The sequence below is a fragment of the Bufo gargarizans genome, chromosome 6 (assembly GCF_014858855.1).
Source record: "Bufo gargarizans isolate SCDJY-AF-19 chromosome 6, ASM1485885v1, whole genome shotgun sequence".
Lineage (NCBI taxonomy): Eukaryota > Metazoa > Chordata > Amphibia > Anura > Bufonidae > Bufo > Bufo gargarizans.
Genome location: NC_058085.1, coordinates 367822958 through 367828565, shown reverse-complemented (window position 1 = coordinate 367828565; position 5608 = coordinate 367822958).

Genomic DNA, 5608 nt, shown 5'->3' with positions numbered 1-5608 from the left:
ACGAGACAGCCAGGGAAGGAGGGAGTGAGAGAGAGGGAGGGGAGGACGAGACAGCCAGGGAAGGAGGGAGTGAGAGAGAGGGAGGGGAGGACGAGACAGCCAGGGAAGGAGGGAGGGAGAGAGAGGGAGGGAGGGAGGACGGACGAGACAGCCAGGGAGGGAGAGGGAGGGAGCAGGAAGACAGCACAGTGCACAGGCAACATGAGACCGCGGCCTCCTCAGGCGGCCATACATGGTGGGGGGCATGAAGACGCGGCCATAATCATATCTGCATGCAATAATTAGCGCGGAAGCCGCAAAAATGATGTAGCAGAGTTGGATTTGTCATTGAGCTGTTTCCTTTGTGCATTGTGCTAAATATTATGCACTGTCCATGCAGTCCCATGTAAAACACCTTGCGATATGACAGCGGTCAAAACCACCGCTGCTACGTCTGTACATGTCACCATAAACTCTGTTCTGCTACACCTAGAAAAAAAATATGACACTACGCTCTGCTACATCTAACAGACCGGCTTCCGTATTTGCTAAATGACAAACTCCGCTCTCTACATCTAAGAAAAAAAAAAAAAAAAACTATTAGAAATTGTGCTAAATTACACTCGGCTCTGCTACGTCTGACAGCCAAGACATGTTTTTTTGATAAGTGATCAAGTGGCTCTGCTGCGTCTGTAAAAACGCAGACGATTGTGCGAAATGACACTCGGTTCTGCTACATCTGTCCTTTTTACTAAATGACAAATTCAGCTCTGCAACATCTGCCAAACGTCTCTCTACATCTAAAAAAAAAAAACGACTAGAACTTGGGCTAAATGCTACTCAGTACTGCTACATCTGACAAGCTGGCTATAATTTTTGCTAAATGACAAACACAGCATTACTACGTCTAACAACCACGCCATGATTTTTGGGAAAAACACCAGCAGTTGTGCGATATGACACTTGGCACTGCTACGTCTGGCAACTGGCCACCATTTTGGCTAAATGGCAAACCCTGCCTTTCTAAATCTGAGAAACCAACCCGAATTTTTGGTAGACAAACACAGATTTGCTACATCTGAAAACCCACTAGAATTTGTACTAAATGACACTCAGCACTGCTACATCTGAAATGCCAGTATAAATGACACCAAATGACAAACTGAGGATTAGTGTGTTTACCGAACCCACCGTAGATTGTGCCAAATGACAAACTCCTCTCTGCTGCATTGCAGAAACCCGATTTTGCTGCATCTGACATTCACACGCTACTTTGCTCTACAATACAGACTTACCATAAATTCTGCAAAACCAAGCTCTGCTGCATCTGACAGGTCTTCTTGAGGCAATAACAAAGTCAGCTCTGCTGCATCTGACAGGTGAAGCAATAACAAAGTCAGATCTGCTGCACTTGACAAACCTAGCAGAAATTGTGCTAACAAAGTCCACTCTGCTGCATCTGACAAACGCATTATCAATGGCACTCATTGTCAGGCTTGCTGTATTTGACAACCCTACCCAGAAATGTTGTTAAATGACAAACTCCACTCTGCTGCATCGGACAAAGCCAGTTTTGCTACAACTGAAAAACTTACTCTAAATTGCGCGAGTTGACAAACCCAGCTGTGATGCATCTGACAAACCCACCGAAAATTGTGTTAATTAATAAACTCCACTCTGCTGCATCTGACAGTCTGCTGTATGACAACCCACCATAAGGTGTGATAAATGACAGTCAGCTCTGCTGCATCTGATATAACCAGATATCTTACATCTGACAAAGCCAGTTAGACAAACTTCGTGCTGGGCCAAATGACAAACCCAACTCTGCTTCATCTGTCAGAAGAAGCTGGACCCGGGTTGTCAAATTTACCATGAACTATGTTAAATGACATATTCTGCTCTGCTGAATCTCACAAGATCCATTCTACTACATCTGATGGTTCCTGAATCGTGACACACCCAGCTCTGCTACATCTGATGGATCCTGAATCGTGACACACCCAACTCTGCTACATCTGATGGATCCTGAATCCTGACAAACCCAGCTCTGCTACATCTGTATCTTATCTGCACATCTGGTTGAACATCGGTCGACATAACTGATTTATCTCGCAGATGCGATGGAAGTTAACGGATGGTTTATCTTAGTTTAGTAAAAGTCGCAGTACGGCGCGTGTCACCCCCATTTTGCAAAACAATGCTCGGCCCCTAATGTGGACATGTTCTATTTTTTTGCGGAACGGCCATGCGGACACGGAATGCACACGGAGTCATTTCCGTTTTTTTGCGGCCCCATTCAGGTGAATTGTTTACACATACAGACCGCAAAAAAAACGTAACATACACGGAAAAAAAAGGTCACTGTTGGGGGCACTGTGGAGGTCACTGTTGGGGGGCACTGTGGAGGTCACTGTTAGGGGGGCACTGTGGAGGTCACTGTTAGGGGGGCACTGTGGAGGGCACTGTTAGGGGGGCACTGTGGAAGTCACTGTTAGGGGGGCACTGTGGAAGTCACTGTTAGGGGGGCACTGTGGAGGTCACTGTTAGGGGGGCACTGTGGAGGTCACTGTTAGGGGGGCACTGTGGAGGTCACTGTTAGGGGGGCACTGTGGAGGTCACTGTTGGGGGGCACTGTGGAAGTCACTGTTAGGGGGGCACTGTGGAGGTCACTGTTAGGGGGGCACTGTGGAGGTCACTGTTGGGGGGCACTGTGGAAGTCACTGTTAGGGAGGCACTGTGTAGGTCACTGTTAGGAGGGCACTGTGGAAGTCACTGTTGGGGGGCACTGTGGAGGTCACTGTTAGGGGGGCACTGTGGAGGTCACTGTTAGGGGGGCACTGTGGAGGGCACTGTTAGGGGGGCACTGTGGAAGTCACTGTTAGGGGGGCACTGTGGAAGTCACTGTTAGGGGGGCACTGTGGAGGTCACTGTTAGGGGGGCACTGTGGAGGTCACTGTTAGGGGGGCACTGTGGAGGTCACTGTTAGGGGGGCACTGTGGAGGTCACTGTTGGGGGGCACTGTGGAAGTCACTGTTAGGGGGGCACTGTGGAGGTCACTGTTAGGGGGGCACTGTGGAGGTCACTGTTGGGGGGCACTGTGGAAGTCACTGTTAGGGAGGCACTGTGTAGGTCACTGTTAGGGGGGCACTGTGGAAGTCACTGTTAGGGAGGCACTGTGTAGGTCACTGTTAGGGGGGCACTGTGGAAGTCACTGTTAGGGGGGCACTGTGGAAGTCACTGTTAGGGGGGCACTGTGGAGGTCACTGTTAGGGGGGCACTGTTATGTGGTCACTGTGAAGGTCTTTTAACCACACACACAAACAACAAACAAAACAGAGCGGTGCAGAGACGGGTAATTCTGCCAGTTGTGGTATAACTTTTATTCTAGTTGCAGCATTAAAGGGTTGTAATGGGTTAAACACAAGGAGTGGGCGGGGCCAAGTCTCTGATTATGGATCTCTTGGTTTCCCGCTTTGTTGAGCAGCTGCTGAGAGTCAGATCCAAGACAAGAATCAACTGTTGCAAAACGTAGTCAATGTCGCCCTTAAGTGGCCACATGTATGAATTACATCTCAGAAGGAACAATGTCATTGTCTATCACTCTTATGCCTCATTCACACGTCAGTGTTTGGTCAGTGATTTCCATCAGTGATTTTGAACCAAACCAGGTGCGGCTCTAAACACAGAACAGGTGCAGCTCTTTCCCTTATACCTTATATCTGTGGAGGCAGGGGCGTAACTAGAAGTGCCTGGGCCCCTGTCACAACCAGACAGCTGAGAAGCTCTGACAGAGGCCTTTCAGAACCTCCTCCTTGAGTTTCTGTGTTGTCGTATTCAGCTCCTCCTCTCGTTAGTCTCTCTCAGCTGTTATGTGTTGGACTAATTGCTTCCCTTTAAATTCTTCCCCAGAAGGCTTTTCTGGGCGGCTTATATTTCTTCCTGGAGTATGTGTGCTTGCCCATCTGGTTCTCCTCTCCTCTACTAAGTTAAGTGTTGAACTGTTATCTGTTATTTTCTGTTTGCTGGATCTCAGGTGACCCTGACTCCCTCCGTGTCTGGTGTAGGGAGCCGGTGGTCGTGTCCCCTCACTATTGTAGGGTGCTCAGGTGTTATATAGTCAAGGTACGTGGATATGCAAACCTCCACCATTCGGATCTATGCATAGGCTGAGCAGCCAGGGAAAGTGCCAGGTCTTCTACAGGGGTCTCCCTTTCGTTCCTTAGCTTTTGGATCCAGCGAGTCATTTATGCATGTTGTTTTGCCTTGTTACCTGTACACATTCCGTGACATTATAAGCCGCCGTAACCGTCTCAAGCATGGATCCGGTTTCACTTTTGGCTGAACGCCTCCAGGGTCTTTCATTGGAGGTAGCTGACCTTCGTAAGACTTTTTCTCAGCTTCAAGTGACCGGTTCAGCTGGCGTTCATGGAGTTTGTTCTGAGCCTAAGATCTCGCTCCCGGATACGTTCTCCGGGGGTAGTGAGAATTTTGTGCGTTTTAGAGAGGCTTGCAAACTCCATTTTCGCCTTCTTCCCCTTTCCTCTGGAGATGAGGAACGGAGGGTGGGGATCATTATATCGCTGCTCAGAGGTAACGCTCAGTCCTGGGCCTTTTCGCTGCCGGAGGGGGCACGGCCCCTCCGTTCAGTGGAGGAATTCTTTTTAGCCCTGGGTCAGATATATGATGATCCGGATCGTATTGCTCTGGCGGAGTCTAGACTACGTCTATTATGCCAGGGTAAACAATCCGCAGAGATATACTGCTCAGAATTTCGGAGATGGGCAGCTGATACTGGTTGGAATGATGCTGCACTCCGAAGTCAATTTTGCCATGGTCTTTCAGAGGGATTGAAAGATGCATTTGCCTTTCATGAAAGGCCTATTTCTTTGGACTCTGCTATGTCTCAGGCCGTTCGTATTGACAGGCGTCTTAGGGAGAGAGGAGAGATCTCTCCTTCCTGTCATACTCGGTCCCAGGACTGTGCAGCGGTCCCATTCTGTGCGCAGGGGTCTCAGTCGCTGTCAGCCCCTTCTGAGCAGGAGCCCATGCAGCTGGGGTTGATTGCTTCTGACAATAGAAGATTCAGCCCGCATGGGAGGGTTTGTTTTTGTTGTGGAGGTATTAATCATTTGGCAAATATTTGTCCCTCTAGGAGATTCAGGCAGTTCTCTGGGAGTAATAAAGAAACAAACAGGAAAAAATCTTTGAAAAATGTTCCGTCTGTTACTATTGGCAGGATTGAGGCGGAAATTGAAGGTTTACCGTTTGCTTGTAGTTCCCGTTTTGTCCTGCCGGCTAGGTAGATTTTTCTTCTTGGTCAGTAGAGGCGCGTAAGGCTTTTTCTGATATCAAGGAGAGTTTTGCTTCCGCTCCCATCTTGGTGCAACCTGATGTTTCGTTACCCTTCATAGTTGAGGTTGATGCTTCTGAGGTGGGTGTGGGGGCGGTCTTGTCTCAGGGTTCCTCTCCTGCCAATTGGCGACCGTGTGCCTTTTTCTCAAGAAAACTCTCCTCCGCAGAGAGAAATTACGATGTGGGAGATAGGGAATTGTTGGCCATCAAGTTGGCTTTTGAGGAATGGCGCCATTGGCTAGAGGGAGCCAGACACCCTATTACCGTATTTACT